Here is a 16,889-nt window from a genome sequence, read left to right as displayed (position 1 = left end):
CTTTTCTTTTATAAAATAAAAATCACCTATGGAATATTCCGCCCACCTGATACATAAACTGGGCGGGGTGACCGGTTTGCAGGGAATACTTACTCCTCCTAGGCACGTGATTTCGGGGATCCGTGTTTACCCCTGGTATGTCTTGTTTACAGATTTGAAAAGTTTATAGATTTTATGAGTTCAATCACTGTCCATTAACGTCAGATTTTTTCATTTGATATTAATAAAATGTTTTTGAAATCTGCATTTAATTAGTTCAGTGTTGGTTTTTTTAGGTGTATTGGAAAGAACGGATTTAACAGTATTTCTTGCTTATACAGTCATTTAGGGTATTCCGAATCATCTTTTACATTTTTTCTGCAAACGATTTCATTAACAGGCTTACAACCGGTTGTTTGGTATTAATGGAAAGGTGGATTTATAAGTAAACAAATCTACTTTACAAAGCGAGCTCATCTTCGATACAGCGACCTTGAGGGCAGCTATATTTAGACCACCTTTTTAGTGTATTGCGAGTCACTTCCGGGTATTTCGAATCACTTAGTATACAGATCAAAAACGGTCAGATAACAACATTTTAATAAATAAATTTGTTAGTAACATAATCCAACGACCTTTTAATATAAGAATTATTTTCCGTGTGCATGTTGGTGTTTATTTTTAAAGTTGAGAACTTCTCTCTAAAATCACTCTATAGAAACACATGGGTGGATCGTACAGGGGAGGCATTTGATTCGTGGCACCACCCCCACCCCACCTCCCAAATATGCATATCTCTAAACATAAAAAAAAATATTTAATACTAATCACTGATAGGTTTTATTAAAATGTAAAACAATAACAATAAACAATATACTTCTTCGAGTAAGTTCTAACAATAAAAAAAGACTTATCTGAGTATTTTAACAATAAAATTCACTTCTCTGAGTGTTGTAAAACATAAAAATAAAAAATATTAAAAAATATAAATTTGAAAAGAAAAAAATATCTTATATACTCTCTCTCTCTCTCTGAGGTGAATGTATTGTACAAGTTATGTACATGTAGGTATCATTCATACAGTACACATATTCAATAAAAAACAAGCACAAAAATGGATAAAATAAAAAAAATATGGAAAACAAACCAGACTTCCTTCAAAATCAGTACATTTTGCAGATTATGTACAAGAAGTTTTATAAATGCAAATATTTAGCAAACCAAACTCTTGTAAAACAGGTTTAATCTTACATATAAAACAACTGAAACTGTGTTTTGAATAAATGCGAGAAAATTCACAATTTAACCCAAGAAGACATACCGAAAATCAATTATGAACACCATTTCCAAAAGATTTTTTTAGGATGTGGGCACCTCAATAAGTTCAATAACTTCCTTTTCTGGCATGTCTTCAAGATGCTCCTGGATGATTGTTAAAGCAATATGAAAATTAGTTGGACATACTCGGTATGTACATGGAATCACTACACCTCCTCCTTTCTCGAGCATAGGAGGCCAAGGTGGGAAACTTGGTGTAGGAAATCCAGTAACTATTGCAGAAATTTCGCCCCCAGCATCCATTACATATCTAAATGCACTGGCCAAACCTCTAGGGACATGTCCACAGGGTAGACCCTCTATATCTTTCAGTTTTAGGCCCCTCTTTTCATCTGTAACTGTTTCTTTGAGATCAGCAGGAACATTATCTGGAATCCATACCAAACAAGCATCAGGATCATGAATATTCGTATATTCCCTATCAAATCAACTCTAAGCGGTACTTGATTGGACTGTAATGGCTTTATTTTAAAGTCATGATATCCTTTAATCACGCAATGTCTTAACAAAATTTCCCTCTTTGGCTGCTCTGATAATTGTCCTTGACTCTAAAAATAAAAAAAAATTAAAGTGTCACTTTCAAACATGCAAGAAAGTTAACTCACGGACAGGGAATATACATATAGAGAGAGAGAGAGAGAAAAAGAGAGAGAGCAAGAGCAAGGGAGAGAGACAGAATATAATAATGATAGTTAAGTTATAGTTATTATAATTTAGTATACAAAGCTCCTTACAAAACAAGTATATTTTGTCATCATAATCATTGAAACTTTAATTACCATGTTTAATTCATGACATTTGTGCAAATTTGACATATGAATATGACAGATTCCTGAGATATTGCATCTCTATTCCATTGATGGTCATCTGGAATGCATGCAATGTGTTCCCAACGCTGACATTTCTCACACTGTATCCAGAGTCCTGGTACAGACTCATCAGCATGGCATACAAAACATACGTCAGATGCCAAGGAAGATGTTGAAGCAGATGACAGGATTGGGTTTGCAGTAGAGGAAGATTTCAGCACCCTCTTATTTGACTTTGAAGAACCCTTTGATGGTTTATTCACTTTCCTTTTGGATGGCAGGGTGTGAATGTTTTTAGCTTTCTCTTTGGATTTGAGAAATTTCTCCTTAGCTTTCCTCTCTCTCAATGCAAATTTTTTGGTTTTTTCCAATGACTTTAAGCCCATCTTCCTGATAGAGTCTGTTGATGTCAAATTGTCTGGTAATTCATCTGCAAGTCTTTTTCTGTTTGTTTTCTTCAATTTTACAGTTGGTATTTTAACTGCGTCTTTGATATGTGGGGAGATTTCATCCGGAATTGATGCATGTACAGGCAAACCAGTATTTTCTACCGAATCGTCACTACCCAGTGCACAAACTGCTTGGGCAAGGATATCCAAGCCTGAATTTACTTCAGCATTCAGAATGGCTGGTTCTGTGCTAGATGTAGATGGAATGGATGATGATGTGGATTGTACTTCATAAGGAATCGGAGGAATTCCAATGGAAGATGATGAAGTTTCAACTAGTAATTTTTCTTCATATGTAAGGGCAGGCTTAAGTCTACAGTCTGAAATCTTAGATCTGTCTATTGGAAACACTCCAGAAGAAGCAAAACTTTTTTGCACTGTCAATGGTTTGTAGAAATCTAGAAATGCCACTTGCAAGTGTCTGGCAAAGGTTTGTTTGCGTACCATATCTTCAGGATGTTGTTTGGTATGGGCTCTTAGGTGTTTGTACCAGCTCTTTTCAAGGGCCCATAAACTCCCACATCTAATGGCTGCATCAAGTGAGTTGCATTTCTCACTAATCTGTAGATCTCTATCCCAAGATCTTTGGCCATAGAAAAGGATTCCATGTCAACATGACTCCCTACGCTATCAATCAGTAAAACAATTGGTCTCTCTTTCACGGCATGATTATGAAGATGCTTTATAAATTTTCTGAAAGTTTCTGCATCCATCCAACCCTTCTCTGTAAATTCTGCATGAGCTTGTCTGTGTGAACCAGCCAGTAAGTCATAGGAAGCTGGTTTAGGCTTAGAAAACACAAAAAATGGAGGAATTATTGTACCCTCAGCATTTGCACAGTACATCACAGTAACTCTCTCTTTGCTCCTCCCCCCTGATACATGTGGAACTGGAGCTGCATTTACCTTTTCGGCTGGACCTATCACCTGACCAGATTTGGATCCCATTGTAAATCCAGTTTCATCTGCATTATATACTCTCTCAGGTTTGTCCAGGAGATGATTGTCAGACATAAATATTTTATATTTATCAAACCACTCATCAATCTCTTTCACAGTCACCTTGGCTCTAGAGATTTCCAGAGGTGTTTCAGTTCTTTTTTGAATTATGTGACTGTTTCGCCTTAAAAATCCATAATACCAATCCCAACTAGGCCTGTCGTCTTTAAATGGATTTTCCCTTTTGTCCTTTTTCATGATATTTTCAACGAAGTCCAGAAACTCTGTTGGACGTAACCCCATTCCTCTCTGCGCCATTTCAGACAAATAATTTGCAAATGCTTCCTCCTCGGCTTTCTTAAACACAGGCTTTGGACCTCTTTTACTGTCAACATCTACTTTTCCTGATGTTCTTCTTTGGAGAAAAGAAAAAGAGAGATTGTTTTCTAATGCTGCTCTTCTAATTGACAACTTATTTTGATTCACCTGATATAAAGCTTTCCTAACAGTCTTGTGTGGCGATTTATATTTCCTGGAAACTTTGGCTGCGAGTCTTTGTGCCGGACTTTTAGATGGGGTCCAGATTTCTTTGCGTTTCTTAGTTCTTCCCATTTCTATATCAAAACAATCATCAAATATATTTACATACTGTTTAATTTGCAACAACAGTGAATGGGGTTGGCTAAGGGTGGTTATACTCATTAAATTTTTTTAACAAGCCCTCCCCCCCCCATTTCCACATCAAAACGTTTTTTTAAAAAATAGTTCAAGACAAACCATCATCTCGCCCCTAGATCAAATTCTGCATAAAGTGCACCCATGTCATACAGTGCATGTGTGTATAGTGTACGTATATACAGTAGGTGTCTTTGATATATGTAAATGAAATACTGTTTTTAAATAAAAGGTCCATATAAACCCAGATTAGTCTATAATAGATATTATTCACTTTATTCCCTTGGCATATGAAACTACAAACTAGGGTGCATCAGCCTGTGTTTGTGTGTGATGAGAAATTTTGAGTGCACGTATACTTGCGTGATTCGAAATACCTTAAACTGTACGGGGTTGCAAATGTGATTATAACTTTTGTAACTTTGAAGTGTTTTCAAAAATATTTAATGCTCTTAAAAGCTTATAAAATTGCCGTTCTTTTAGTACTAAATATGACATATATCAACCAAAAACATCGCTACTACAGCGCTGGCAAATGTCAAACTGCGTTTTCTGCAAGGGTATTTCTTCGATAAGGATGTAGCGAGTTCATTAATTAAGTTGTTGATTAATTAATTAATGCATGGTATTTATGATTTTATTTCTTGGAATTAATTATATGTACCTTGTTGATGCTGACTGCGTTGTTGTCACACGTGTGAAGATGTGGTATAAAGTACAGCGATAAGGTAAAGTCCCGAGGGTTGCGAAACCCGCAGTGATTCGGAATACCCCAAATGACTGTAGTGCAATTATCAGAAAAAGGGAAGATAATTTATTAAAATTTTTTTTTTCATAATAATATTCCTGCATGATTAATATTGATACTGGGAACTTTTAACTTTAATTTTAAAAATAATGACCTCAGTACCCCGACTTTTTCAGTGATAAATTTTTTTTCTCAACATTAGTATTCATTTTAATTTTTGCCCCTCTATTTGGGTAACAGTAACTTTTTACTTGGGGCAGGTAAGTTGAAAGCTGCCACTAGCCCGTGGGAAAGTACTTGATTTTTTTTCAATTGCACACCCCTGTGTACTATAGTTAAAGACATTGGGTACAAAATATAATAGAAAAAAAGGAAACTTAAAAATTTTTGCCACTAATATTATTTATAATCGCTCGCCTCACAATTTTGAAACCTGAAATAAAAAATAATATTTGTAAAATATTTTCGCTCGCCTCACTTTTTATTTTTGAAAATCTGAAGAACTATGTTACAAATTGGTGTGGCCTAGGCATTTTATATTTGACATGTGAATTGTCTGCAACAAGGTGCTTTCAAGGATGCTATAATTTTAAACCTTTGACCTTGACCTTCATGTTTGACTTAATTTTCAAAAATTTAGCCTAGGCATTTTATATTTGACATGTGAATTGTCTGCAACAAGGTGCTTTCAAGGATGCTATAATTTTAAACCTTTGACCTTGACCTTCATGTTTGACTTAATTTTCAAAAATTTAAACTTTGATGATTACTTTTAAGGTACTTGGACACAGATTTGAAGTTATTATTTTCTCTATAATATTATGACTCATATATTTTAATAGCATTTCACACAAAAATTAATTAGAATCTCATTTCAGTTAAGTCGTAATATTATAGAGAAAATATTGACTTCAAATCTGTGTCCAAGTACCTTTAAAATTTAGAATGACATTGATAGGGCATACGTATTTGACCCTACATGCCATTATCCATCCATCAAGACACTGAAAGCTGGGGACTGCAACTCTGAGAACTTGCTTGTTTACTTCATATACTGAATCAATAGTATTGAGGAGAGCTATTCAATTTGATCAATTTTAATAACTCCACTGTTCAAAGACCAGAAGAGCTTAATATATATGTTCTTGTAAGGTGTCTGTTGTCCTTTTGTCTGTAAACAAATTTTCAAATGCTACTCTACTCACGAATGAACTACACTAAGATACATTATTCTGTTTATCAGTTTTTAATTTCAAAAGGGGGTAGAGTAGGGTCACAATATAGCTATGAGTTCAAGTTTTACTTTGAATTATATTAAAAAATCTTTAAAAATCTTCTCCTCCGAAGAACCACTGGGCCAGAAAAGCTGAAATTTGTGCGGAAGCATGCTGTGGGAGAGTGAATTCTAAATTGTTCAAATCATGACCCCTGGGAGTAGGGTGTGGCCACAATAAGGGAATCCAAGTTATACATCTCAATGTATAAGAAAAAAATTAAGCTATCTATATAAGTTTAATCTTCTTAAGAACCACTTGGCCAGAAGAGCTACACCTTATGTGGAATCATGCCCTGATAGTGTATATTCAAGTTATTCAAATCATGACCTGCTGGGATAGGGCGTGACCACAATAGGGAATCCAAGTTTTATATAGAAATAGATAGAAAAAATCTCTAAAAATCATCTTCTCAAGAATCACTGGGCAATAAAAACAATGTCCTACATAAGAAAATGAGATCAATAATTTTAAATAATTTTGATAAGCCTGAAACTTTAATTTTTTAATGCGAGGATTTTGAGCCCATCAAAATTACTTGAATGTGAAAAGAACAACTTGTGCAGCTTTTTTCTCTCTGTGTATGACATCAGTAAAGCCACGTACTGTTCATTGCTGTGCAGCGTACTTACATGTATACAAGGGTAGTCTAATAAAATTGTGGACAAAAGACTTTCTCGAAAAATAATGGGTGCACTTAAAGCTCAAATTATCAGCAAATATATAATTGTTTATTTATCATATTTAAGTGCATCTTAATTTTTAGCTCTACTGGTCAGAGACCAGAAGAGCTTATGCGATAGTAATGCGTCCGTCGTCCGTCCGTCTGTCTGTCTGTCTGTAAACAATTTTTCAAAATGCTACTCCTCCTACAGCTTTGGTTTGATTTCAATATAACTTGGCACACAAGTAGACTACACTAAGATACATAATTCTGTGCATCGGTTTTTGATTTCGATTAACGGTGTTGCCATGGTTACTAAAAAAGAAATTTCTGTTAATTTTTTTCAAAATGCTACTCCTCCTACAGTTTTGGTTTGATTTCAGTATAACTTGGCACACAAGTAGACTACACTAAGATACATAATTCTGTGCATCAGTTTTTAATTTTGATGAACGGTGTTGCCATAGTTACTATAAATAGAAATTTCTGTGAATTTTTTTGAAAATGCTACTCCTCCTACAGTTTTGGTTTGATTTCAGTATAACTTGGCACACAAGTAGACTACACTAAGATACATAATTCTGTGCATCGGTTTTTAATTTTGATGAACGGTGTTGCCATAGTTACTATAAATAGAAATTTCTGTGAATTTTTTTGAAAATGCTACTCCTCCTACAGTTTTGGTCCGATTTCAATGTAACTTGGCACACGAGTAGACTACACTAAGATACATAATTCCCTGCATCGGTTTTTGATTTCGATGAATGATGTTGCTGTTGTTACTAAAAATAGAAATTTCGGTGAAATGCTTTCAAAATGCTACTCCTACAGTTTTGGTCTGATTTCAATATAACTTGGCACACAAGTAGACTACACTAAGATACATAATTCTGTGCATCGGTTTTTGATTTTGATGAACGATGTTGCCCTTGTTACTTGAAATAGAAATTTCTGTGAAATGCTTTCAAATTGTTACTCCTCGTACAGTTTGGTCCGATTTCAGTATGACTTGGCACACAAATAGACTATACTAAGATACATAATTCTGTGCATTGGTTTTTATTTTGATGAACGGCAAGGATAATTTCTCTATTTATTGCTGTATAAACCAGTAGAGCTACAGTCTCGAAAGAGACTTCTGGTTTTTGGATAAAATATATACAAAAATAAAGATTTTATAATTCTTGAATGTGTACAGGGTACAGTCCTATGGTGCACGATTAAGAACGCAGGGTTTCACTACAGAATACACAAGTAAATGTTTCAAAGTAAAAGTGTTAGATGGATTAGATTACTGTAAAAGTACTTTATTCCATGGGGTCATAATTCCGTGGAAACAAATTTTCTATACAATCCACGAGTATGAAATTACTGATTTGAATTGTTATGTCCTTAATGAATCTATAGTATGCTATGACAAATTTCCGTGGAAAATTGTGTCCGCGTACAAAGCAGAAATTAATCCCTAGCGGAAAAAAGTATGTCTACAATAATGGCATGGTGAAAATTATCCTATTTTTGTTCCACTATCTATTGGATTGTCTTTTGAGGCATTTGCTTTATTTTTTTAAGTTTCCTGAGCATTTAAAAGGTGGAAGGGATAAACACAACACACAAAAAATGGAAACGTTTGATGATGTTATGGCACACTAGAGTCTTAGCAATTCAATTTAATTTAGATGTAGTAATGACGCCTTAGGAGACTTTAAAGGAACACAGAAGAAAAAATATAAATTGGCGTTTTCTTCGTGATTTTTTTTATCATTAGTCCCTGGGGTAGAATAAAACATACAGACAAACATATGGTGTGAACAAGTGACTCTGTCACTGCAGACGGTCTGTGTAAGATTGCCTATTTACCGGTAGTTGAAATTCTTGAAGGATAATATTAAGAATACTGTCTTGAGCACTGTAGGGAGTCATACAAGACATAACAGAAAATCTCATAATTTGTTTTCCTGCATATATCTTTATGTATTAACATTTAAAATTCTGTTTGTAATGGTCTTGCAGAAATAATCTATATATACTACTGAAGTTGTTGCAGAAAGTGTATATTTCAAATCAAGAAAAATATAGCTTTGTTATGTATATATAATTCAGCTTTTATTATTTTAGAATGGAACTTCGACGATCACAGAGAGTTAGACGTCCCCCCCACTGGTTCTCCGACTATGTGGTGGAGTTTCCTGTAAGTAATGAAATGGAAAAAATTAATTTTAGAAAATCTCTATTATTGGGGGGGAGCATGAATGTCAAGGTGGGATAATTATGATCATGCATGCATGTTGACCCTTTAGGTGCAAGTCTAATGCTAGAATAAGGGGATGAAGGACCTTTAGCTGAAAAAATACCTGTCATTTAATTTTTTTCATATTTTGTATATATCTTATTTAGTATGTCCTACATACTATAAAGCAGACATATCAATAGGATTCTAGACTTATTTCTGAGATATTGAGTGACAAATACCATACCTCACAGTGTCTGAGCGGAGTTTTTATTCTCCGTGTTTCTGGGTCCATTACTCGGTCGATAATTGAAATTTTTCACCATAGATAAAAAATATACCAGCGGAAATGTGTCTTTTAAAATATTTTAGAGTATGAATAGGGTTAAAAATTCGAAAAAGCAAGATTCTTTTGTAACACCACATCAATTAATCAAACTGTTGTTTTAAATATGTCCTCAACACTTTTGTCTGTCAGTCCATCCATCTGCTCATTAATACTTTTACTGTGCTATGATATTTTTTGTTAAACAATTTTCAATGAAATTTTGAACAATAGTACATGAATACCATAAGAACAAAACACCAAAAGAGCTGAGGGTATTTCACTATGCATATCTGTCCATATGTTTGTTTAAATTGTTATCTATGAACATGATGCTTTTGTTGTGAAGAGATAACTTCGATAATTAATATATAGTTTTCAAAGTTTCTTTTTCAAACTATACACACAACTTTACTACAGAGAAAGGTCTTGAGCTCACATGAGCTGACAGAAAGCTCAAGTGAGCTTTTCTCATCACCTGTTGTCCATCTGTCTGTCTGTCCTTCTTTCTGTTGGTAAACTTTTCATATTTCAACTTCTTCTCAAGAACCACTGGACCAATTTTAACCAAAGTTGATAAAAAACATCCTTGCATGAAGGGAAGTTTATATTACTAAAGTGAAAGGCTAATCCTTCATACAAGAGATGATCAGGAAAAGACAGAAATAGGATGGCGCTATCATTGGCCATTTAAAAATCTTCTTTTCAAGAACCACTGGCTCAGACAAGCTAAGACCTAAGAGAATGTAGATGCATTCTTGAGTAGTGAGGATTTGAATTTGTACAAATCATTACCCCAGGGGATAGGGTGGGGCCACAGTAGAGGGTTTAAGTTTCAAATTGAAATACTTAGGAAAAATCCTTAAAAATATTCTTCTCAAGAACTAGTGGGCCAGAAAAGCTGAAATTTATATGGAAGCAGTCTGGGGTATCACCAAAGTTAATCTCTTGACCTTGGAGTTTGACAAACTTTTACAAAAATATACAAAATTTAAACCTTGGCCATTACTTTTGAACATTGGTGTCAGGACTTTCATACTTCACATATGTATTTACTATGACATGACCTTTCAATTGGTGTAAAGACTTGACCTTTTGACTTGACCTGAGAGTTTGACCTTCTTTGTAAAAAACCTGATCCTTGGCCATAACTTTTGAACAGTTAGTTTTAGGGCTTTCCCATTTCACAGGTATATTCCTTGTGAAAAGACCTTTCTGTTAATACCAACAATTTTGACCTCTTGACCTTGAAGTGAGACTTGCATTTTAGAAACTTCATCCTCAGTCAAAAGTTGCCATATGGGGGCATCAGTGTTTCACAAAGAAGATTTATTGTACATCCTCAATATTGTTTATCTTTTTCATTGTTATTAAGTAAACTTAGAAATATTCCAAAACAAGTTGAATTTTGACAGAAATATGTAGACAAAATGTCACCTTGCTCTGTGATTTGGTTGCACTATGACCTCTGACCCCCAATTAAATTCATACAGAATTGAGCATATTTTATCTTCAAAGGTTCATCTAAGAAAGATATTTGCAAATGTTAATATTACATATTGCCATTGTGCACCTCCTATTTCAACTTTTGATCTGACACGTATTATGGGTTTCCCATAGCAAAACATGAAAATTTCCATTATGTATTGTTTCAACAAATGAAAAAAAAACCAAAACCCTTGTTGATTGATGATATATTCATATGGGAGGTATGGGGTATCATTTATGAGCTCATTGCTCACAGTACCTCTAGTTTTATATCCCTGTTAATACATCCTATTTCCATTAAGGAAGAGTTAAAGTTCTTGGTGCGCTCTTTTGTAAAAAAAAAGTCGCAAAATGTACCAATCGGCAATCCTCGGCTGACTCCGCTTCGCTCCATTCAAACCTCGGATGTGATTAGTGGAGGAATACGCAACAGATCCTTACATTTCTCCGCCGGAAACTGCCTTGTCACTCATTTCATATTTCGCTCTGCATAGCGTTCTTCGAAAATGTTTCTTAATTTGTGCAATTCTTTATCGTAAACAGGTTTTGATTACAACCTCATGTTAATAGGCTTTGAAAGCAAGAAAAAACTGTTGAGTGTGCCACAAAATAACTTCGATTTCAAATGTATGACATTTGAATGAAATTCAAATATGATCACATGACTGAATAAGCAAGATGGTAGATCACCGTTGACGTCCGAGGTTATGTGCGAGGTACGAGTCATCCGAGGAACTCCGAGTGAAAATGTACAAATCTTGCTGGATTTCTGGGTCAAACCTAACAAACATGTAAACAATCTGTTGGATGTTGGTGAACAAACCCTAACAAAATCAAATGAATCATTATATTGTTGTGGTCTTTATTAGCTGCAGATCTGTAGCTATCCGAAAAAATATATATTGATAGACTGGATAGCTACAGTGCCACCCATTGAAAAAACTATATTTATTGCGCACAAAAAAGTACGCTCGGTTCTTGATTATTTCTTCCAAATTCTTACCTCAATTGCAAAAGAGGGAAGATTTAAAAAGGTTTCTCTCTCCTCTATCAAGTACATTCGTAGTTGACATCTGTACGAAGCATATTGGACCGAATTATCTTTGAAACCAAAATGGCAGTATATATAATCAAAATGTTCGATGATTACAATATCAGGGGCAGGAGGACTATTAAAAACAATTATGACAAATGTTTTGTTGTGGAAAGAGTCAAAGAATATGTTAGGAACACACGGTTAGTAATATTTTGAGATTACAGTTTTAGGAACATGGAGAAATAAATCGAAAACCGAGCGCACTTTTTTGTGCGCAATAAATATACAGTTTTTTCAATGGGTGGCACTGTAGCTATCCGGTCTATCAATATATATTTTTTCGGATAGCTACAGATCTGCAGCTAGGACTTTATATGCATCAAAAGTAGAAACTACAATATCAATTTTTATCTATTGTTTATCGTATGTATCTTTATCAGCTAAATACAGTGCACATGCCTCAGAAATTTGTATTTTTATTAGGTCATCTGAGTGACCTATTGTTATCTGTTTTCGTCCGTCATAATCCCTCGTCAATCGTCCGTCGTGTGTTGACATTTGAACATTTTCAGCTTCTTCTCTGCATCTGCTCAACCAATTTCAACCAATTTTGCCACAAAGCATCTATGGGTAAAGGAGAACAAAATTTTTAATTACATGGTCCCTGCCCCACTGGGCCTGAGGGGTGGGGCCAAAACCACTAAAATTAATGCAATCTTTAAAAATCTTTTTCTTTACTCCTGGACATCAAGCAGACAAACAAACTACAGTATTGGCATGATTGTAATCAGCATTGAGTCCTCTACCAAAATTATGAAATTCATGGCCCTGGGATCAGGGGTTCTAGTGCTAGGGCTGGGCTAAATAGATTATATAGTGAAAATGCATTATTTCTTTAAAAATCTTCTTCTCTGCTCCTGGGCATTAAATAAACTAACCAAGTACATAGTTATGTTGAATAAGGCTGCCTAGATCTTCCAAAATTGTGAAATTCATGGCCCCAAGGTCAGGGTTTCTATTATATAGTATTAGGGTGGGGCTCTGTTGAGTATGTAGTGAAAATGCATTACCGGTAATTCTTTGAAAATCTTCTTGTCTGCTCCTTGGTATTAAATAAAGTAACCAAATACATAGTTATGTTGAATAAGACGGCCTTTTCCAAAATTGTGAATTTCATGGCCCCAGGGTCAGGGTTTTTCTACTTTTAGAGCTGGGCTCTGTTGAGTATGTAGTGAAAATGCATTAATTCTTTGAAAATCTTCTTGTCTGCTCAGTTGGTATTAAATAAAGTAACCAAATACATAGTTATGTTGAATAAGACGGCCTTTTCCAAAATTGTGAATTTCATGGCCCCAGGGTCAGAGGTTCTAGTGCTAGGGCGGGCCTCTATTGATTATATAGTGAAATTGCATGAATTCTTTAAAATTTTCTCCTCTAATCCTGGGTATTGAACCAATGAACTGTGTACATAGTTATACCCAACGCCACAAGTTGCATGAAGTGTAATGTTTTTGACCCATCCGTCAGTCAGTCAGTCCGTCAGTCAATCCATCAGTCCTGTTTTTTTTGTCAGTGCAACTCCTCATAAACCTCTTCACAGAATTTCGGCAAACTTTGCAGGTATTTAGGACACATTTAATATTTAGGACACAATGTGTAGATGTGCATATTATCAGGAAATTCCGATTCCTTTATTTTTTCTGGGAATTTCCACACTTTTCAACTTAGATTTTTGCCCATATCTTGAATATAGAATTTAAGTTTGTCAGCGCAACTCCTCATAAACCGCCACACAAAATTTGGTCAAACTAATTTGCAGACATTTAGGACACAATGTGTAGATGTGCATATTACCAGAAAATTTTGATTCCTTCATATTTCCGGGAATTTAGGAACTTTTAAACTTAGATTTTTGGCCATATCTTGAATATAGAGATGAACAGTTTGTCAGCATAACTCCTCTTAAATCGCTGCACAGAATTTGGTCAAACTTTGCAGATATTTAGGACACAATGTGTAGATGTGTATGTTACCCGGAAATACTGATTCCTTTATTTTTTCCGAAAATTTTAGCAATTCGAGTTATGGGGGAGAGTGGGGTATGTGAGCTTGCTCACTTTTTCTTTCATCAAGATGAGGAAGGATGTTTCTTTCCAATTTGTGAATTTTAGGGCCCCTGGGTCAGGAGTTCTGATATTAGGGCGGGGCTCTATTGATTATATAGTGAAATTGCATGAATTCTTTGAAAATATATTCCTTTGCTCCTGAGTATTATGCCAATGATCTCAGTACATATTTATGAGGAAGAAAGGTTCCTCTTCCAAAATGATTAATTTCAGGGCCCCTGAGTCAAGGTTACGGGGGGGGGGGGATAAAATTTCCAAAATTTTGAAATATGTGGCCCCAGGGTCAGTGTTCCTGTGGGACATGGTGCACTACTGGTGGTTATAAAATGGAAATGCATTTTCTCTTTGTTACTCTGATCTACCTCTGGGTATTAAGTAACCAAAGTAAGCATGCTAAGTGTATAATTATGATAAGCAATGGTGCCTCTTTCAAAATTGTGAATTTCATTGCTTTTTGTTAAAATATGAACCAAATTCAATTGCTGGAAAGTTGTTACAAGATACTCAGGTGACCTATGAGGCCCATGAGCCTCTTGTTAATGAATGGTGAATTTAAGGTTCCTGCTCTTTTATATACTAGTATGTCTATTAGTTAATCTATTCTTTAATCAAAATGACAAATACATTTAACTTTTAAAATTGGATTGAGATTTGCATGTTTTGTATTATTCGCAATGTCATGCTGTCCCAGTCAGATGACTAAAAACGCCTCTAATTCTGAAGAGTTCAATAATGGAAATAAAACATATATTTAAGAAATAAGGTATCATTTTTAGCTCTACTGGTCAGAGACAAGAAGAGCTTATGCGATAGTAATGCGTCCGGCGTCCGTCTGTCCGTCTGTCTGTCTAGCTGTCTGTCTGTCTGTAAACAATTTTTCAAAATGCTACTCCTCCTACAGTTTTGGTCTAATTTCAATATAACTTGGCACACAAGTAGACTACACTAAGATACAGAATTCTGTGTATCGGTTTTTGATTTCAATGAAAGGTGTTGCCGTGGTTATTAAAAATAGAAATTTCTGTGAAATTCTTTCAAAATGCTACTCCTCCTACAGTTTTGGTCTGATTTCAGTATAACTTGGCACACAAGTAGACTACGCTAAGATACATAAATCTGTGTATCGGTTTTGATTTCGATGAACGGTGTTGCCGTGGTTACTAAAAATAGAAATTTCTGTGATATTCTTTCAAATGCTACTCCTCCTACAGTTTTGGTCTGATTTCAGTATAATCTGGCACACAAGTAGACTACACTAAGATACATAAATCAGTGTATTGGTTTTTGATTTTGATGAACGGTGTTGCCGTGGTTACCAAAAATAGAAAATTCTGTGAAATTCTTTCAAAATGCTACTCCTTCTACAGTTTTCAATTGGTCTGATTTCAGTATAACTTGGCACACAAGTAGACTACACTAAGATACATAAAGAGACTTTATCAACGATCATTATTCTATTTATTTCTGTTGTAAAGTTTCAAATCCCAGCTGCTTAAGTACTTTTCTCTTCCTTTGCTATAAGTTCAAACCAGTCGAGCTTCAGTCTCGACAGAGACTTCTGGTTTAACAAATACGGGTTGGTCAAGAGATTAAAATCCAGAAAGCCCAAATTCCATAAAGCCCTTTGGGCTTTTTGATGAATTTAATCTCGTACCTACCCGTATTTATAGCCGATAGATGTTTTAAAATGATACCTTATTACTTACATTTGTGACTTATTCATACTTTATATTTGCCTGATTGTGACTTTTAATGTGTGAATTGCATTATTTTTCAAACCCAACGGCATATATTTAATCCACTAAACGCGTGTCGACCCTTTACAGAGACCCGTCACAGAGAAATTAAGTCGAACGTTTATCCATACGCAAATCTATGACCTCTTGACCCCGTACCTGTATTTATACAGTTATAGATACGCATTGCTTTTAGCAGTGTTATATAAAGGAAAACATTTGCAAATGTAAATATTATAAGTATATATAAACCATTTTCATTTCTGTTTTTAAATGGTCTTTTTTCTCTTTTAGGTGCGGAGAACCAGGGTCCGGCTGACTGTGAAGGTTGAAGTTGATCTTCAGGAGCCTGAGAAGCTGGCAGTGCTGCCTCTTCCTGAGGCTTTACAGGAGCTTCCTGTGGAGAAGCTTAGGCAGGCTGAAGAGGTGACTGAGTCATCTCCTCAACCTGTGATGGCTGATCCACAGGTAGAGCTTGTACAGCTTGAGGAAGAGTGTCTGCCATCCCCTGAGCCTGTCATAGCCCTTCCTTGGCCAGAATTTGACCAGACTGTGGAGATGGCGCTGCCATCGCCTCGGCCTGCTCAGGTTCTAGTTGAGGAGGAGGCTGGACAGACTGAGGAGGTGGAACTGCCGTCTCCCCAGGTTGTTGTGGGTCGTCCTCAGCTTTCACCGATGATGGAGATCCCTCCAGCTCAGCCACCACCAGCGAGGAGTCCACCGAGGCGAGGCTTAGTGGTAGAAGCGGTAGAATTTTTCTTTAGAGCGGCAGATGGTCCTCTGCTTACTGGGATTTTTTTCCCTTTCTTAGCTGGTTGGTAAGAGTTACGTTTTCCCCCTTTTTCTTTCGTGAGTTTTTTTTTTCATTTATAAATAGGGTTTAATTTTCTTCCCCTGTTCTGTAATGTTAATTTCTCAATAAGGTTAAAATTAGAATAAAGTTAAATAATTGAGATTTCTGAAATAAAGTTAATTAAACATTCTTGTTATTTGATAAATAGGGTGAATATTCTTCCAATTTTAAATTATGTATCTGAGATTAAAGTAAAGTTTAAATACTAGTAAAATTAAATT

The 16,889-nt window shown here is 35.3% G+C and overlaps 1 pseudogene; it reads right to left on the bottom strand.

Moving 5' to 3' along the window:
* Positions 1-2,101: 2,101 nt before the first annotated feature.
* Positions 2,102-4,125, bottom strand: LOC134247696 (uncharacterized; annotated as a pseudogene).
* Positions 4,126-16,889: the final 12,764 nt, after the last annotated feature.

The sequence above is a fragment of the Saccostrea cucullata genome, unplaced genomic scaffold (genome assembly GCF_032062105.1).
Source record: "Saccostrea cucullata isolate Sc308-1 unplaced genomic scaffold, CSIRO_AGI_Scuc_v1 ctg13672, whole genome shotgun sequence".
Lineage (NCBI taxonomy): Eukaryota > Metazoa > Mollusca > Bivalvia > Ostreida > Ostreidae > Saccostrea > Saccostrea cuccullata.
Note: the sequence above shows the minus strand (reverse complement) of the source record. Positions and strands in the feature narration are given on the sequence as shown.